Raw genomic sequence first — 19696 nt, forward strand, 5'->3', positions numbered from 1 at the left:
CACTCCCCTATGCGCTGGTCTGACCTTGACGTGCCAGTGACCTCCACATCTTTCTAGCTCTTACCTCTTTCTGCAGCTCCACGTTCAAATTCCTAACCTCCTTGAATAGCTCCAGTTGGATTCTTGTTGTTGCTTGAAATTAAATTTGGACAAGAAAAAACATTCGGTTTTCTTCTCAACCACCCTAACCTCCTCCTTAACCTGTGTTTCTTGTCTCAGTGAATGGTTTTGCCACCAACTCAGGCATTCTGGAGCAGTCTCCGAGGCTGCCTGCCCACCCATATCTCATCTCTAGGTAAAGTTAAATCCTATGAATTACACTTCGGAATGTTTCTAATTTGTGCCTTCCTCCCCATATCCATTATCCCTGCCCTAATTCAAACCCTCACTTTTTTTTTTCTTGCAAGAACATTACAAAAACCCAGCTGGGTCTTCCTTCTTCCTCTCCAATCTCTCTGCCATACCGTGGTCCATTTCATTATTGTTTTACTGGCTGCACCTGCTTTTAGGATTGTTGTCCTTCCAAATAAGTGGACTCAGAGAGCCACAGGACTGGTAGGTGGCTGGGACAGCACCTCCACCCTTGCCCCTCTGCACCTCAGATGGCACCTCCCTTACCCTGCCTGGGGAGGTGGGATGAGAGTGTGACCTTTGTTCACACTGACCTAGATATGGCAGAAGGTGACAAGAAAGCCTCCTTTGATTTTTCTCATTCTCTTTGTAACTCCCATTCAGTTGGAAGTAAGTTCAGTTTTTAGTTCCAGCTTCAGAATTAGGACTTTGAAAATCTTTTATTAAAGAAAATTACAAACATATGGAAATAGAAAAGCATAATATGCCCCCAGTGAACCATCACCCAGCTTCAACAATTTTTAACTCATGGCCAATCTTGTTTCTTCTCTGCACTGGTGCAATTCCCCTCCCCTACTTTGTGGTATTTGGAAGCAAATACAAAACTAAAACATTGGGTTTTAACTGAGCTGAAAGATCAGGGGCATAAGCCTTTTGTGTGTCACAGCCATGGTGCCCAGTGTCTCTTCTTAGCACCTCCCCAGCTGGCAGCTCTTGGGAACAGGGCTGTACGAGGGACCCTTGACTCAGCCTGTGGCTAATAGTGGCTCATGCTATCCATGGATGACACCACACCCCTCTCCCTGGGAGATGAGGGAAGTAGTTGGGGGCTACATGCCTGGTATCCCTGCACTTAGCCAGATTCCTCCACCCAAGGCCTCTAGCTGCCCTCTGCTGGAGGAGCTGGAGCAACCAGTACCACCCACCATCTCTCCAAACCACTAGGGTGCTCATCCGACAGCCTTCCCAGCAAATGCTAGGATCCACTCCTGAGCTTAATGAGGGGCCCAGGGAAAAGGATCAGCAGCAGAACTCAGGGGAGGAACCCAGATTCTTGAGAGTTTAAGTAGAAAATACGCTACCCAGCTACATGGGGACCTGTTGCAGGGACTCAACAGTGCAGTTTCGGGGCAGGAACAGGCAACCAAGCCACAGGTAGAATAACAGAGGTATATTGTATCTCGCTGCTGGAAGAGAGGAGTGTCAGGCCAGAAACTGCAGTGAGCGTTTCATTTATCTAGGGCCTCTGCGTAGCCTTTTTTGTAATCAAAAGCATTTGCAGGGCTCTGGGCTCAAGATACAAATTTGCATATTGCTTTACATAAGTCAGCATATGGAGTTCACTCACCCCTAACGCCAAGAAAGGGAAATTAAATTCAATTAGATTAATTAGTACAACTGATTGCAAATTGTTTTCAGACCTAATATTAAGGGTACTGCACGCAGGAAATACAAAATAGATTTTTTTAATTGGGAGGAGGGAGGAGAGGGAAGGATGGGAGGGAGCAGCTTGGGCAGCCCATCCAGGTATTCCACAGAGGAGGCAGGGAGGCAGGCAGGGCAGGTGGGAGGAGGGCGCTCACACACTTCCACGGGATACTTCAGTTTCCCTCCTCCACCCGCCCCCAGCCCACCTCTCTTGTATACAAATTATTCCTGGGCAGAGGCTGATTACCTGCAAGGTAATAACGCTTAGGTTTAGGGCCACTCTCCGGCCTGGATCTCTTCCAAGGCTCAATCAATACTCAGTTTTGCATTTGTAATTTTTAAGTGAGGCCTCATAAGTTATGTTTTAGGTCCCTAAAAGCCTCCATCATCCTTACTGCTCTCCCTTGGTTTCCTCTCTTCTTTCCTTCCTTTGCTTCGTCCTTTGCTGGCTCACTTCTCCCCTTTCCTGCCTCGTTTCTTGGAATTTAGGGTTGGAGGAAAGGGCTCAAGTGAAGAGAGGTCTTAGGGTGGGTGCCGGGAGTAGCGCCTCCTTTGCCAGCCCTGCAGAGCTGCGGGTCCCGTGGGCACAGGCCTGGCCCTGTCTGGCACCAGCCAGTCCTGACACCCAGCCAGGCACACAGTGGTAGCCTCTAGCTTAGACCCCAGGGTCAGGGGTTCAGTGGTCTACCCTTATCAGGTGTGCCTGCGGCTCATCTGGTAGGGTCTTCCCCTCCCTGGCCTGCTGTGATGATCAGACCATGAGGAAGACAAGCATCTGCCATCTCTCCTGAATGGACTCCCAGGGGCTGTGCTGGGAGAGGATCCCGTCGAGAGGTCCAGCTCGCTTGGCTGGGCCTGCCCCTACCCCTAGCCTCCCAGTCCTGCCTGACATGTTCCTGTCACCTGGACAGATAATGCGATTTGGGAATCTGCTGAGCCCTGAACACTCCTGCTGCTGGCCCTCTCCCGCCAGCCCAGGTTCTCTGCCCTTCCCTACTAGCTAATGTCCCAGTATGCCTAGGACTGACTCATCTTAGTTTGGATAAAAAGAAATTCATCCACTTCCTTTGTCTTTGCTTTCCGGGTCTGGTCCTTTTTGATGCCATAGGCAGGGCCAGCACGTTCCCCAGGGAGGTGGAGGGCCTGGTCTCTGAGCCCCTGCCTTACTTCCTTCCCCCACATTTTCTAAGTGAGACTCCGTAGATGGGCTTTCTGCAGGCTGAGGCGCAGTTGGTGGAACAGGGATTTTTGTATGGTTCAACAGTGTCCTGCAGACTCTTCCACCCGATGCAGGTTGGGAGAATTTATTCATTCCTTTATCTGTCCATCCAACAAATACCTATTGTCTCCCCTGTGCCGGTGTGAGATGATCCAGGGGTGAATGCATAAAGTAGGCATATGTAAGGGGGGTTAAGAGAAGTCCAGAAATAGCCATAGTATGAAACAGAACAAGATAAGCTTTCAAGAGAGCTTGTTCAGTCGTAGGGAGGGCACGTCTGGTTGGGCAACCAAGAAAGACTTCAAAAAGCAGACTATGCAAACTGGCCTTTCAGGTGGGGTAAGATGGCAAAAGGTGGGGTGGAGAGGAAGGACCCACCATGCAGGACCAGAAGCAGTCACAGGAAGAGGTAGTGAGAACACCGTGGAAACAGCCCAGGTGGCAGGCTATCTCAGACACCAGCAGCGGCTGTGCTTGGCCATGGCATTAGAATTTGGGTAGGAAAGTAGTTGATGGATTTAGAGAGATTGTGAGCAAAAGGCAGACTGAAGGGAAATGAAAAGGAAGGAATGGCCTCAGGAAGGAGATAGGGAGAGGGTGGGCACATAGAATGGGGATGTCAAAACCCTCTTGCTCCTTTTCACAATTTCTCCTTTCCTTCTACTCCCAACAGATAGTGAAGAGGGAAGCTGGAAGGCCCTCAACTCTCTGTCGTCAAAGCTTGGCTCTGCTTACTCCAGGCTGAGGCCTCCATGCCTGTTTCAGGCTGGACACCCAGTCCTTTCTAGTAGCCAGAGCTTCCCCTTTGAGCCCCAGAATTCCTCTGCTGGGCCTTAGACTTTCTGAACACATTCCCTTGGGCATCCAAGGAGAAGTGGCTCCCCATTCAGGCAATGGCCTACTCTGCACAATGATAAGCACACTCCTGACATTGCTAAATGGTTGTCTACTTCTAATAAACCCCATGCTGGTGGGTGCAGCATGAGAGGTAATATTCGCTCTTCCTGGCTGCCTCAAACCGTAGTCAGGATTATAAAGACGCATGAATCAGAGATGGCAGCTTGTAACAAAAGCTTTACCTCCAGCTGTTTTGCTCATTTTCTAAACAACAGAACATTCCCTACTTCCCCACCCCCTCTGCTTGTTCCTTTGTGTTTGAGATTCATCATCACCAAATGCTTTGGTCTAAACCCCCAGGCTTATACAACAATTGAGAGAGAGAGACCAGAAATGCCTGAATTCCAGGAAGCTGCGCTGTGTCCTGTGGCCACTCGTTTTTGCCTCCCCTGGCTGCCCACATGGAACAGCTGCTAGTAACCACCTGAAAAGCGGATCTCAGGTTCCTCTCTGCCTGGCTGGACACAGGTCATTTTCCCTGCTGGCTCTGACCCTGCCTCTCTTCCAGGGTTAAACCTGTTCCAGGAGCACTGGCCCTATACGGTGAGACTTAGCATGAGGTCCCCCCTAGTACCATGTAACTGGGCTACCACCAGGTACGAAAGATTTGCTTCCCACCTTGCTTATACCTCCATTTAAGTAACAGGGAGCCTGTGTTGGTCCCTGCCTGATGCCATGGATGTTGTGTTCTAAAGTCCTAAGTTACTCTTTTATTTTTCTTTTTAGAGTGAGGTGGAATCCACAAAACAAAAAAATTAACCTAACCATTTTAAGGTGAGCAATTTAATGGCCTTTAGTACATTCATAACCTTGTACAACCACCACCTTGATCTTGTCCCAAAACATTTTCATCACCCCCAAAGAAAACCCCGTAACATTAAGCATTTACTTTCCATTTCCCCAAGCCCCTGGCAACCGCCAGTTTGCCTTCTGTCTTCATGGATTGACCTATTTTGGATATTTCATATAAATGGAATCACACAATATGAGACCTTAGCAAAATGTTTTTGAGGTTCATCCACATTGTAGCATGTGTCAGTACTTTAGTTCTTTTCATGTCTGAATAATATTTCATTTTATGTGTACACCACAATTTGTTTATCCATTCATCCATTGATGGACATTTGAATTGTTTCCACTTTTGGCTACTGTGAATAGTGATTCTATGAATGTGTGTGTGCATGTATTTAAGTAGCTCTTTTCAGTTTTGGGGGGATATATCTGGGGGCGAAATTCCTAGGTCAAATGGTAACTCAATGTTTAACTTTTTGAGAAACCACCAAACTATTTTTCACAGCAGCTGACATTTTACACTCCTACCAGCAATATATAAGGGTTTCAATTTCTTCACATCCTTGCTAATAATTCTTTTCTTTTTTTAAATTAATTTTTCATATGATAGCCATCCTAGTGCATGGTATCTCATGGTAGTTTGCCTTGCATTTTTCTAGTGATTAATAATGTTGAGCATCTTTCTGTGTGCTTTTTGGCCATTTGTATGTCTTCTTTGGAGAAGTGTCTATTTAATTCCAGTTTTATTCCAATTAAGTTGTCTTTTTGTTGTTGAGTTGTAAAAGTTCTTTATATATTCTGGATACTAAATTCTCACCAGATATATGATTTGCAATATCTGTGGATTGTATTTTCACTTGCTTGATAATGTCTTTTGACGCACAAAAGTTTTACATTTGATGAAGTCCAATTTATCTATTTTTTCTCTTGTTGCTCATGTTTTTGATGTCATACCTAAGAAAGCACTGCAAAATCTGAGGTCATGAAGATTTACTCCTATGTTTTCTTCCAAGGGTTTTTGGTTTTGGCTTTTACACTTAGGCCATTGATACCTTTTGAGCTAATTTGTGTTTATAGTGTGAGGTAGGGTTTTCTTTTTTTTTTTAATTTTTTTTTTTATTGAGATAGCGTCTCGCTCTGTCACCCAGGCTGGAGTGCAGTGGCGCGATCTCGGCTTACTGCAAGCTCCACCTCCCGGGTTCACGCCATTCTCCTGCCTCAGCCTCCTGAGTAGCTGGGACTACAGGCGCCTGCCACCACACCCAGCAAATTTTTTGTATTTTTAGTAGAGGCGGGGTTTCACCTTGTTAGCCAGGATGGTCTCCATCTCCTGACCTTGTGATCTGCCCGCCTCAGCCTCCCAAAGTGCTGGGATCACAGGCGTGAGCCACCGCGCCCGGCCTGAGGTAGGGTTTTCTAACTTACTCATGACTCCTGCTCCCATGCCTACCTCAGCTGGAGGTGCAACCTGGGACCTGTAGTCTACTGGCACTTGTCCTTGATGCCTGTACTGCTGTTTCTTTCCCTGCATGACCTGTTGGTCTGGGACACCCTTTTGCCCTTTGTCAGCCTCTATGACATGAATTGCTTGCCTGTACTGCTACTTAATTGGATTGGACTCCCCTAGATGGGGCTTCCTCTGAGTCAACCTGCTAGGTCTGTTCCTTCCATTCCAGCCCCATTCCTGTCATAGGTCTGAGCCTAGCTCTCTGTCTCCTCTAAGACTCAGCTAGCTTGCTGCTGCACCAGGCCATTCCAGCAGTATCTTGTGACAAAAACAGATTGCATCAATAAAGTACAGTGGACTGAGGGCACGGACTCTGCAACTGGGGACCCAATACCAGCTCTGCTGCCTACTACATGGGTGACTACAGAGAATAGTTAATGTTTTGTGCCTCAGTTTCCTCATCTGTAAAATGGGGATACTGTAATTATTACCCCTACTTCATAGAGCTGATGTGGCAGTGAAGATAGTTAATATCAAAACAGGGTTAAGAAGAGTGGCCAGCATGTGGCAAATGCTGCGTGACTGTTAGCTCTTGTTAATAATGTTTACAAATACCACTGGTCGCTGGGAAGGGTATTACAACTGGAACAACAATTTAGCATGGATAAACTCATTGTTTTCCTAGATGTAAGGTTGGGAGGCATGGGGTGGGGATGGAAGTTGCCTACCTGAAAGGAGGAGAATAAACTTGCTCCTACCAATGGCCATTGGCAGGTAACTAGGCACAAGGAAAGAAGGAGAAGAGGAGGGAGCAGGGCCCCAAACTAATCTTGCTGGTTGCAAAATTCTGGTGATGTCTCCCAGGTATCTAAATCTACAGCAAATTCAGTCACATGATACCTGTGATCTAATAAAAGAGGCAGAACGCAGGAGCCTTATTTTGTTGAATTGTCATGAGTTGTACTGTCCCCCTATAACACCCACCTCCCAATTTGCCTGCTGTTGAGTTCTGGGTGAATCTTGTTATCTACTTACAGGATTGTGTCCTGGGGCCAGAATTCACAAAGATCCCCCAGAGTTGTCTGTAAAGAAGCCTGGGAGTAGGACACCTCCCTGTCACCACCCTTGCGTCTGTGTCCTTTTCAGAGTTGCAGATGATTCATTCCTGGGAGGGAGGTTAGCCACCCGGATTTATTGTCTGTCTAGATAGGCTCTGTGCAACACGACCAAAATAAAGGGCGAGAAAAATAGAGCTGTCTCAGCAAAATCTGCTGAATCAGAATTAACAAGAAAATCTTGTAACTAATGATCAGAAATTAAAATGTACTCAGGAGCTGCGGTGTTTAACTGAATAGCAGGGCTGCGGGGTATACTGTGCAGGATAATGGAACTTGGAATGGCTCCTCCTCCCATTGCTGTGGGAACCCAGGTTAGACTGTTCACAAGCTTGACTAGATAGGCGGCCAGCACCCCAACAACCCAGGGGTACCACCCTGGACAGGGACTTCTCCCCTTACCCTAGCCCTCCACTTCTCTCATCAAAGATGCTTTACCTTTGTATAGAACCCCACTGCTTACAATCCATATCTCATTAGATTCTCATTACCACCTTGTGGGAGAGGGGAAGCAGCTTCTTCCTATATCTCTCCATTTTACAGAGGTGTACACTGAGGTGCAGAGAGGTTATGCCAGCCAGTGGCAGACCTGGGACTCAAATGTTTCAATTTCTGGAATTCCTGTACAAAGGCATCCTGCACAGAACAAATAATCTCCTCTAATTTAGTTTTTCTGTAAACCTAGATTTTCATGTATTATATACTTAAAGGCCTTTGTACTACAGCATGCTGGCAAATACTGGAGTCTGAAGGGCAGGAGTATGGCTGCTTTCTATAATTTTAAATGTTAAAAATGGCTTTTATTAGAACAAAATCAAGTATTTTCTTGCTTGCCTAACTCTAAAAGCACTTAACAAGTTTTACAAAATAATTTGGATCTAGGGCTGCATTGAACCATGAGTATTTTTAGTCTTGGAGCAAATGTCTCAGAAAGCTTTGGGGAATGAAAAAGAGGGTTGTAGAAGGAAATGAGTCCATGGTCTCCCCATGCCACCCTGCCTTTCAGACAACTCTCCTGGCCATGGAATCCTCAGTATCACAATTTGCCACATTTCACCCACCACAGTAATGGCCACCAGTGAAGGAGGAGCCCGGCGGTCTACATACTGAAGGGGGTGGGGGGACTCACAGGATGATTTGATTTGAGTTTTATTTGCAGATTTCTCACTGGGAAGATAGAGAGGAGACTGTTCCTCCCAGGGGAGAGAGCTGCATTCTTCAATTTCAGGGAAGCAGCGGGACATACTGAGAAATGCAAAGAAATCAGTCAGGAGACTGAGCTGCTAGTCTTCCTTTTAACACTTAGTACTCTTGAGGTCTTGAGAAAACCATTCTTCTCTGTATCTCATTTTCTATATCTCTGAAATGGGGATAATCATGCCTCCCTTGTAGGGTTGTTGAAAAGTCTCAAAATATGTAAATGAATATATATGCTGTGCTTATCCAATGGTAGAGATTCAATGATGAGATACATGATTATTAGTAGAAATAGTAATAGTGGTACTTGTATTGTAATTGTAGGAGGCATGTATGAAGTATTTCCTAGATTTGACTTCCCCTTCTATGAATATGCAAAAATGCTCTTCCACTAAAACTCAGCTGAAATCCTATTTCAGTGTGAAACCTCCCTGAGATGCCAGTTTGAAGCCATCACTTCTTCCTCAGTGTTCCTTGTCTGCATCTCTCATTAGAGAAAACATACCTACCAATAGCATCCTTTCTATTCACTGGAACTGGAGGCAGCAGGATACACTGAAGGCATCAGTATGGTCCGGGCAGAGTGGGGAGAGGTATCAGGACTTGAGTGTGTGGGCGGTTGGGGGAGTGGTAGGTGAGAGGTCAGGACATGATGCCTGGCAAGGGCAGGTAAGTCCATAAAGCCATCCTGAGACCAGGAGGCCAGTGGGAGGACAGAGAAAAGTCATGCTGGGAGGACCATAGCTGAGGGATCATGCAAAAGTCAAAGTCTGGCATTTAGGCTCTGTCTAGCCAGGGCAGTGGATCAGCCCAGGTTCAAGTGCAGGTAGTTGGTACCAGGGACATATGGCCTACAATATTAGAACCCCAAATTCAGGCATGAGACATGGGAGGAAAAGGCACATAGACCCTCGTCAATTAGTAGGTTGCCAGAATCACCTAGAGGATTTTCTCAAAATACAGATTCCCAGGCTCCAGCCACTGAGATTCTGAGATTCAGATGCGCTGTCAGAAGAGATTACGGGCTTTCTTGCTGTGTGAGTGCCTATGCTTGCCAGGTGATGACTGAAGAAGGCTTCATCATAGCAGTGGCCTTGAAACTTAATTAGAGACTTCATAAAGGTTTACTAACAGGTGGGGGGTCTTCAAGGTCTTCATGAAACAGATGCTCGGAAACTGAATGAGATAAAATGAACACTTGGTGAAGAAAAAAATTAAAAAGCAAAGCAAATGACACCTTGAGGCTCAAGAAACCAAGGTCAGCTTACATAAAAAGAAAAAGGGAAGCAGCATTATCCAAAGAAAGCTTCATTTGAAAATGCAGTCAGGAACCCTAGTTCTCTCTTCAGGCTGTTCTGCATCAGTGTTGCCCCCTCAGACAGACCCTCAAAGAATAGCAGTGTCTGCATGACAAACCACAGTCAGTGAGGATGGGTAAGGTTTTGAATCATGCACCTTGTTGATTCAATCTATTTTTAAGTGATTTCCTCCTGCATTATGAGACAAGTCTGAGGCTCTCCCCGAGAATGAGGGTAGAGCACAGTGAGGACACCAGTGTAAAGAGGCTTTGGTTTGTCAAAAGCATTTATTTGTTCTCTTCCACAAAAATGTGGTCTCTCCAATGTGGTAACCTCACTCTATTCCTCTGCATTATGTCCAGAAAGTCAAGCCTTGCATAAATCTCCTAGGCAGGAAACCAATGGATTGTTTGCTAGAGAAACTGGAGAAACCAAGAGCGAACACCTATGAATATTGACTATTGCGATTCCACCAATGAAAAGGCCAGATCGCCTTAGATCACCCTATGGTTCAGCTCACCAGACAGTATGTGCTGCCTAATAAGGACACAGCATTTGCAGCTGTTTTAGTGTCTTGTTCTTAGAAATACTCTTAAAGCCATAGAAGATTAGAAAATTGAGAAAATCTTCCAAGCTGAAAAACAGAGAACAAAGCAAAGAAACAAATCCAAAGAAAATGAGAGAATTCTATAAGGGTGTATGAAGGGAAGGATGCCATCTAACAATCAAAGAAATAGCATAAGAATAAAACTCCAAAAATATGGGATGTAGGGTTTCCAAATTGAAATTTGGAGAGATCAGAAAACCAGGTATAAAGAGATGGTTTAAAAGCTTCCAGGGACGGGGGGAAACAGTAACAAGCTAAAAATGATTACATTGATATCAGACTACTTGGGGGCAGTAGTGGAAACCAGAGGACAATAAAACAATTTTCAGCAATTTATTATATCTTGTTCATTTCTCAATGTCTCAGGAGAGTGGCACTGACTGCCCTTTGTCTGGACTACCTTTTCCAGCATGTTGGTATAATGAACAGCCTTGGAAGGTAGAAACAATGTTTCCCTCCAGAGCAAAAGGCAAGCATGCCCATTATAAAGGTTTGGCCTCCCTGAGCTCAGGGTTCCTTTCTTGTAATGCTACCCATTGTGTGTTTATGGCATCATTTGGCCCTCGTTAGGGGAATCAGTGCAAACAATGCTGATATCCTGACTTCTCCAACTGCTATGAGTATTAAACTGCCTTTATCTCTGACCCAGGAGTCTCGTGTCTTCTATCAGTCTCCATGAAACTGTGGCAGGCTAACTTATTAGCTTACACATAGGGTGAAATCTCAGGACTCTTCATAGAACTTGACAACAATGTCTTCAGGATTCGGAAGAAAAATGATTTTCATCTTAGAATTTAATATACAATCAAAGTAGAAAACAAATGTGAAGTTGAATAAAGACATTTTTCAAATTCAAATGTAATACCTCTACAAAATCAAATTCAAAAAATGGACCTCTGGTGCATCCATTCTTAGAAATGTACATGAGAACGTTTTATAGAAAACAAACAAACAAACAAACAAAAACACACAAAGAAACGAAAAGGAAGTAAGTTATGAAATAAGAAGCTACATGGTTTTATGATTCAGGAGAGAGGGAAACCAAAATTAGAGATTGGAGAAGAAAATTCCTAGGATGTTTGCTATGCAGCACATGTAGAAAGCAACTAATACTGGAACATTTGATCAGAGAGCCTCCTGTGTGAAGGCTCTTATGGAAAAGAAAAAAAAGGAAATGATGATTTGCTTGAGATTACGGAAAGCGTTATTATGACATGTTGGAAAATTTGGAGAAAAGCATGAAAGACAGAAAACTAGGGAAGCGAAAAAATACTGAGGCCATTATTAATTCCAGGAAAAACAAAAGCTTGTACAAGAAAGGAGGTTTATTATAATTCACTATTTGGCTTAGCACATAGACGCTGATTATTGATTTTGCCAAAAATTATTTTATAAACATGTCACAAGGATAAAAGGAGAAAAATGTGAGCAGTGGTGTGGAAAAACTAAATCCTTATCTACCACGGCATGAAGTCAATAGATAATGTCTAAAACTCATATTTCAAGAAATAGCAGAATAATTTTTAAATTGTCAAGGTAAATGCCAGGGACAGGACCTAGAAGTGTGAAGGATAGCTGTCTCTGGGGAAAGGGAGTCGTTGTGGACTCCCTTTGTTGAAGTGTAAGCAAACAAACTATTACCTTGATTAAAAAAAATAGAAACTTGAGCTTTTTAAAGAGACAAAGCTAGCTGGCATGGCCCTTTAGTGGGCTGAATATCCTTTTATTCAATCAAACTGGCCAAGGTATTGTCATCTCACAACCTCGACTTTTCTTGTCATGATTGGAAAAGACAATTTGAAAAATATGTTACATCTTGAGCTTCTCAGTTACACTATATATAATATTATTCTCAAGGTTTTTTAAATTAGATTTTTCTAAAAGTGCAACTTTCTAGATGAAAAGGAAAGAGAACAGGGGCCGAAAAGGAAAGAGAACAGGGACCTGGAATCTGTAGCTAAGTGGGTTCCAGCTCTGCCTGCCCCCTTACTTGCTGTGTGGCCTTGGATAAGTTATTGCACTTCTCTGAGCACTGTTTCTTGCCCTGTGGATCAGGATAACACTTCCTCCCTCTCACAGCAGTTACAGGCAGGGCCTGAGGATCTTAGCTCACTGTAGCCTCAGTAGACCTGGTTACTTGCACTTAGTAGGTGCCCACTAATTATTGATTCGATTTGAGTAAATTAAGAATGACTTTTCAAGTTGTTTTAAAAATGGAAGCAAGTAGTTGCTATAGTTTGGGGACAGGGCTGCATGAAGTCGGAATTGGACTAGAGATCCTCTTTTCAAAGTTCTGTTCATGCTCAGTATTCTATACTTTTTGTTTCATTCTGCCATAGAAATACAGAATTCAAGGCAATACAGTTGGGCTGTTGAAGTTAGAAAGACTCAAGAGAGAAGAGGCAGAGATCATCACACTTGTTTTTTACAGGAATGGCTTGTTTTATAATGGAGAATTCCCAGCAGCTGAAGGGATGAAATCTTCAAGTCATGCTCCTGACATTGTAGCTTCTGGCTCTGAAAGCTGAATTATTTCCCGTGGTTGGAACATGTCTGCCTATGGCCAGCTCTGGTTGGCTGTTACCCTGAAGCTGCCTCGGTCTGTATGTCTTGAAGCCAGCTGTCACAGGGGAGGGTGGTGAGTGGTTATCCCTCTGGACTCTTAGCCTACGGCCCCCCATTCTTAGATGGCCAGCCCTCTCGGGGATCCCGGGGAACCCTGAGGACAGTGGGGGAGTCCTCTCTGACCCTGCTCCCTCCAGGCAGCTTCGGAATGTTCTGAGGCTTCTGCTGGGTTTGTACTATCAGTTCCCCAGAGCAGCAGCACAGGAGCATCTGATTGTCCGTTGGCAGAGGCTGCGTCTGAGAGTTTTTCATCAGCTTCATGACCCCACAGAGAGTTCTTTGTAGTTGGAATGCACTGCAGCCTCTTTGTGCTATCCAAGTTGCAAGGACCTATTCTGGACCGAGAAATAATCTTGACCTGTTTGATTAGACATGGAAGCAGATGAAGGAGCAGCTGCATCTGGAAGACCTGGCTGGGTCTATTCAGGTTCAGTTTGACAAGCACCCTTGAGAGCCAGACCCTGCCAGAGGCAGTGTGGGTCCCATTCTCTGAGGAGTTTACACACAGTAGGGGTGGGGGAACGAACACATGGACAGAGGACATGCAGGTAATGGAGTAAATCTTAAGATGGGCTGTGCAGAGAGTCCCCTGGGAACACAGAAGGACATGGAGACACAGTGTTCCACGAGGACACAAGGGTGCTATGGGGACACAAAGGGGATTAATCATGCTACTCAAAGGCAGTGTGGGGAAGCAAATGTGGGCTCCTGTATCTAGAATTCTGCCCTTTCTTCCTCTTGTCCTGTCAACCTCACAACTCAGCCCTCCAATCCTCTGCAAAGCTTTTCCTTTCCCTCCTCTGTGCCCCTTGGACTCAAGCAACCTCTGGGATAGCAGTGATCCCACCAAGCACATCCTCCCTCCCACTTTCTCTTTCCCTGCTCTCTCTCTCAAACAAAACCTCCTCTCCCATGCTTGTTGTCCTTGAAGGCAAGGACCGGTGGCCACTTTCTGGCATAGTGCCTGTTATATAGCAGGTGTCTGGTAAATATTTATTGCTCGGTGATTTACATATACATTTGGGGGGCTGATGCCACATCAATTGGGAGGCATGGTCATTGAGAAGAGGCTCCCGCTCTGCCATATATCACCTGGGCAACCTCGACCAGTTGTTTAACTCCTCTGAGGCTCATGTTCCTCATCTGTAAAGCTGATGATGATATCTATCTGGAACACTGCCTGCAGTAAATAAAAGAGTGAACATAAAACACATAAACATAGCATTGGCACGTAATAGCAGCTCACTAAATGCTTCATCCCCTCTCCCTTCCCTACCTAACAAATGGTCCGTGAGTGAATGACTCTGAGTCAGTGGGGCTAACCAGTTGTGAGCAACATAGAACTACTCAAGTTTAAAAGTCAGCTCGTGAAAGAGTTTTCCACAAGGGACTTCAACTGTATTTGTAGCATTTTCTTTCTGATAAGAAGATGAGTTGTTATTTTATCTTCAGTGTGAGAGGCAGCAAAGCCTAGAACCAGAACCCAGAACTCAAGAGTGGACTTCTTGGACTTGAATTTCACTTCTACTACAAGTTGTGACTTTGGACAAGTTAGTTAACCTGCTTGGTTCTCAGGTTACTCACTTCTAAGATGGAGATAATAAGAGTAGCTATTATTATAGAGCTACTATTTTTATGTGCATTGACTAAGGTAAATTCCTTAAAACTCTAAGAACAATGCCGGGCACCAAGCAAGCACTGTATAAGTGGTTGCTATGCTACTAGTATTTCTCTTGTGTGTGTGTGTTTTGCAATTAAGAAATTAAGCCTGGTTATTGGATACTCAAATGGATCAATTAAATGTGGCTAACATGAAGGAATTTACCCAGTAAGCTCAGCAGAATCTACTTGGCATGAAGGCCATTCTCTCACTTTGCTCCACCTTTCCTCCTCCCTCTTCTCTGTCTCCTACATCCACCCCCACAATTGGAAAAATAGCCATTGTCTATTTTTTGCTTTGACTGTCAGTAACATAGTTCAGGTCTCACATCTCTGGAGTCTTTAACAGGCCCTGCCTTCACAGAATCTCACCTGTAAAACACCTTCCTCCATGCTACTCAGTCAATTTTCCTCTTCTTACATCCTTCTTACAATGCCACTCCCTTGCTCCAAAACCTTCAGTGGCTCACAGCTACTTTATTAAGTGCAGAATCCTCTGCCTTGCATTCAAGGTCACCTTCCCAGCCTTACCTGCCCCCCCATTTTTTTCCATGTCTCCTTCACCACAGGCTTGTTGACTTGCCCTCCATTCCCTGAGAAAAGGCTGGCCCTTTCTTGTTTCTGTGCTTGTGTTCCCGTTGTTCTTCCCTCCTAGGACACATTTGGACCAGCTGTCCAGAGCAAGGGCACAAAAGCTTCAGTGGGTCTAAGACTCCTGCCCCCGGTTTAGCAAGATGGAGCAGACCCCACACCTGGAACAGATGCCCCCTGGGTAGGCAGTAGAAGCCCAGGCTGGACTCTGGCACATCTTGGGTAGCTCCCAAACTGAAAATCATGCAGGTGCCAGGCTGAAGAGAGGCAGAAGTAAGGCGTGAGAGCTGAACTCACGGGTCAGACCAGAAGTTTCCAACTAAGGGTAAGAAGGAGAGCTGGAGCTAGCGATATTCCCTAAATGTTGGTGAGAGGCATGGCCTCCCCATGAGGAGAAGGGAGCTTCTGGGGGTGCTGGGCCCCGCCTCCACGTTCTTTTGTGGTGTCTCCCGCCCTTTTCTTTGGCAACACACGGACACTGCACATGGCGTAGCTTCTCCACAGGGCTCAGCAGAGGAGGCAGGGACCCGTTTCCTGTGTAGAGGCGGGAAAGGAACACAGAGCGCTAGGACTGCCTAAGAACTGCATGCAATGACAGGGCGCAAACCAGCAGGGGGCACCATTCCCAGAGCTGATCCCCACTGCCCTTTTCTGTTTACTTTCCCTCCTGATCTCATCCCGTTTGGGACCAATGAGTGGTGCTTGCAGGATGTCTGAGTCTTCTGCAGGACTCCATGCCCCAGGCAACTGCACAGGGGAGTCTCAGCCTGGCCTCTAATGGACGTCTGAGGATTGAAGAGTGCGATGAACTGAAGGTTTTTGTCCCCCCAAACTCATAGGTTAAAATCCTAACCCCCAAGGTGAGGGTGTTAAGGAGTGCAGCCTTAGGGAGATGATTAGGTCACAAGGGTGGAGGCCCTGTGGGTGGGATTAGTGCCCTTATAAAAGGGACCCGCAGAGAATGAGCTCTCTCGTCCTCATTTTGCCAAGTGAGGACACAGGGAGAAAGTGGGCCCTCATCAGACACTGATGTGTTAGGACCTTAATCTTGGACTCCCCAGCCTCCAGAACTATGAGAAATAAATATTTCTTTGTTTAAACCACCCAGGGTGTGACATGTTACAGCAGCTTGCACAGACTCAGACGAGGGGTCATCCCTCGACACTCACAGGCACTGCCCTCCACTCTGGGACCTGATGTTTAATCCTTATGATGAACTACAAGGATGACAAACATTTCGGAGGACATATATACGTGCCTGGCTCTGTACTGAGAACCTCATATAAATCATTTCAATCAATCTCATGGTGAAATTATGAGGCAGGTGTGATTATTAGCTCCTTGACAGAGGAGAAAAATTGAGTTCAGTCAGGTTAAGTAACTTGCTCTTAGTCACACAGCTGAGAACTAGAGGAGCCAGGGTTTGAACCTGTATTATCTACCACCAGAGCCCATAGGACTAGCCTTTATGCTTTAGCAGGGCATGTCAATCAAAGTGAAAGAGAAGCTACGGCTCACAGAAAGGCTTTTTGCTTTAAGTCAGGGGAGGAGGGATGTTTCTGCCACTCAGTTGCTGGGGAGGGTTTGGCAGAGGGGGAGGCAGAGTGAGGGATCAAGAAGGGAGGGGGAATTGAGGTGAGAGGCAGCCTTGGAGGAGACTCTGGAGGCAAAGAAGAGGGAGCTCATCCTGGATGTCCTCAAACTCTTCCACTATTGGAGGAGAAAAGCTATTTTCAGTGAAAGGAAAGGAATTTGGGGCCTGGGTGGAACGGAGGGGCACCATCTTCTTGCTGTAGGGACAGGCCGGGGGCATCTCTTGAGCTGAGGCACAGGCTTGCAGAATAAAATAGAAGGCCCAGTCAAGTTCTGTTGCCGCCCTCCATCTGCACACCTCAGTGCTATTAATGAGAACACCTTTTGGAAAGAGCTTCATCTCTCTGTTGATTCCTATTTAGCCTCTGGCTGTCAGGTCACACACGGTTACACCAAAAGCATCCTGCAGGATGAATGGAGGCGGGAACCCATTTTCCTTCCTTCATCCCAGGAATGGGTGAAGCTCCACTGTTGAAGCTGCTTTGTCTTCCAGAGGGAAGGACCCACCACCCCCTCACCAATGGTAGCCCTTCGCCCCAGTACTGTGGCTGGCCCAGGGAAGGCTCCGCTCTTGGAGGATGGAATTTCTTGGAGGGCCATCCAGCTAGCCATCTCTAGGGGCACTCACCGCTCCTTGCTGCATCTGGACAGTGAGTTATTGCAGCCCGTTATCTTCAGTAGCAGGTGCAGGCATTCTGGGATGATCCTTCCTGCAGAGTGAGGCCAGGTAATATTTACTGGCTCAGATGAATAAGGTAACCAGCCCTGTCACAGCACAGAAGATGCGTCTCTCAGCCAAGATTTTTTTTTTCTCCTTCTTTCTTTCTTCATTATGTTTGTAATTTTGTTTTATTATTTCCCATTGGAAAGCTGTGAAATGAAAATGATGCAATCTACTGCTGTGAAATAATGTCGTGCTCAAGTCCTTTTCCAATAAGCCCTGAGGTTTGCACTGTGACGGCTTCATTAAATTAGTCGGCTCCATGGCAAATGGAAAAGTGCTCAGAGCTTTGGAGTCTGCTAATCCGAGTTGGGCTGCCAGAGTCCACAGACCACGAGGGAGCTCAGGTGGTTAGCTCTGGATGGTGCAGGAGAAGAGGCTTCTATCTGTCGCGTGGGGCATCGCAGAGGCCACATCTGCACAGCTGCTAGACTTTTCATATAACCCACAAACCTTCACCATACCCTTGTGTGCCAGATGCTGTCCTGGGTACTAAGAGAATGGATGGATTAGGGCAGGATGATGGCTCAGCGTGTGGAGTCGGGGAAAACAGGGTACTTAACTCTACTATGGGTAAACTATGGTGGACCGCAGGTACAAGGTGGACCCCTCTTTGAAGGCCAGCCAGGACTTGGTTGCCAGATGTGAGTGAATCTGCCTGAGATTCATGCAGATGAAATACAGGGCTTCCCCTCAACCCTTCCATCACCATCCCCCAGAGTTTATAAGAACAAATTCTCTCTTTTTGGGCTCTACTGAAGTGTTAAAGACTTCCATTACTGATAGTTCTTTCCAGTTAGCATTTTCAGTATTAAACTCTGTCATTATGAAGTAAAATATGCATGATCCCTAAATCTATGTGTATTATAACAAGATTTTTATTGTTATAAATTTGTCTTCTCGGTCCTCTGTTTCTGCTTTTGCTGTCTTTTTAAAACTCTAACGTTTGATAACTGTAGCCAGGAGGTAATTAGAAAGTGGTACTAAAGAATCACAGGCTTATTCTCTCACTCATTCATAGAAATTTATTGAGTGTCTACAATAAGATATGGTCCCACAGTCAGTGGGAAAGACAGTGGTGACAGCTAATTACAGCACTAAGGGACTTTGGTCTGAGCTGGCGCGGGGAGCTCCCTTTCCCCCACATATGTAAATATTGGATAAAACAATTTGAAATCACAGCTGCATTTGAAAGGAAAAAGGGAGAAATTCCAGATTCTAAAAACAAATGGGAATTCAGAGTCAGTCATGAATGAGCACTGAAGGGGAACTGAAGCCAGGTGCATATCAACAGGGCTGGGGCTTTAACACCCAGGCAGGGGCAGATGTGAAAACCACAGCCTCTTGGGTGGCAGAGGCCAGAAATGGGGCCCTACTATTGTTGTATGCTTAGAGAGGCTAGACACACCCCACCCACCAGCTGGATGAGCGGTGATGGCATGGAGCAGGACTACGATTTTGGGTAGAAAAATGACAATCTGGGAAAGATCAAAATCCAAGCTTGTGCCAAGTAATAGAGGTGGGGTCCAAATTCTCATCACTCACAGTGTGGAAACCACCAACAGAGAAATCAATGTACAAGTCCATTTGGAGTCTATGAAACCCGGTAGGACCCCAGCAGAGGCCAAGGCAAACCTTCCCTGAGGCATGCCTCCACAAGTGGGGCACCTGGGATACCTAGAGGCAGAAACTCCTGCTGAAAATGAGCTCACAGGGAGGAATTACAAAGCACAGAAGAAAACTGTGAGTGAGTCTCAGATCACTCAAGAGAGTGAGTCTCAGATGCAATATGGCACCAGGCTCAGCCACCCATACTGAGCGCAGATTGACCTAAAAACTCCCATTTCTCCCCATTCACTCAACACCATCATGACTTCAACTCTAATCCAAATAGCAGAGCATGCCTGCTATGCCCATATGTGTACACACACACACACACGAAAACATATTTACACACACATACAACATATATATAATATATATTCATATATATGTATAAATTCCCTGTCCTTTAATATGTATAATATGTAATATATATTCAAATAATAAATATTTTATATATATATAAAAATTCAATTTCCTTTAATACACACATCACACCAATAAAATCCTCAGATGTCCATACTGTTTCCACTACCAGATACAACCTCGGGGGA

Source organism: Theropithecus gelada, chromosome 13 (assembly GCF_003255815.1).
Source record: "Theropithecus gelada isolate Dixy chromosome 13, Tgel_1.0, whole genome shotgun sequence".
Classification (NCBI taxonomy): domain Eukaryota; kingdom Metazoa; phylum Chordata; class Mammalia; order Primates; family Cercopithecidae; genus Theropithecus; species Theropithecus gelada.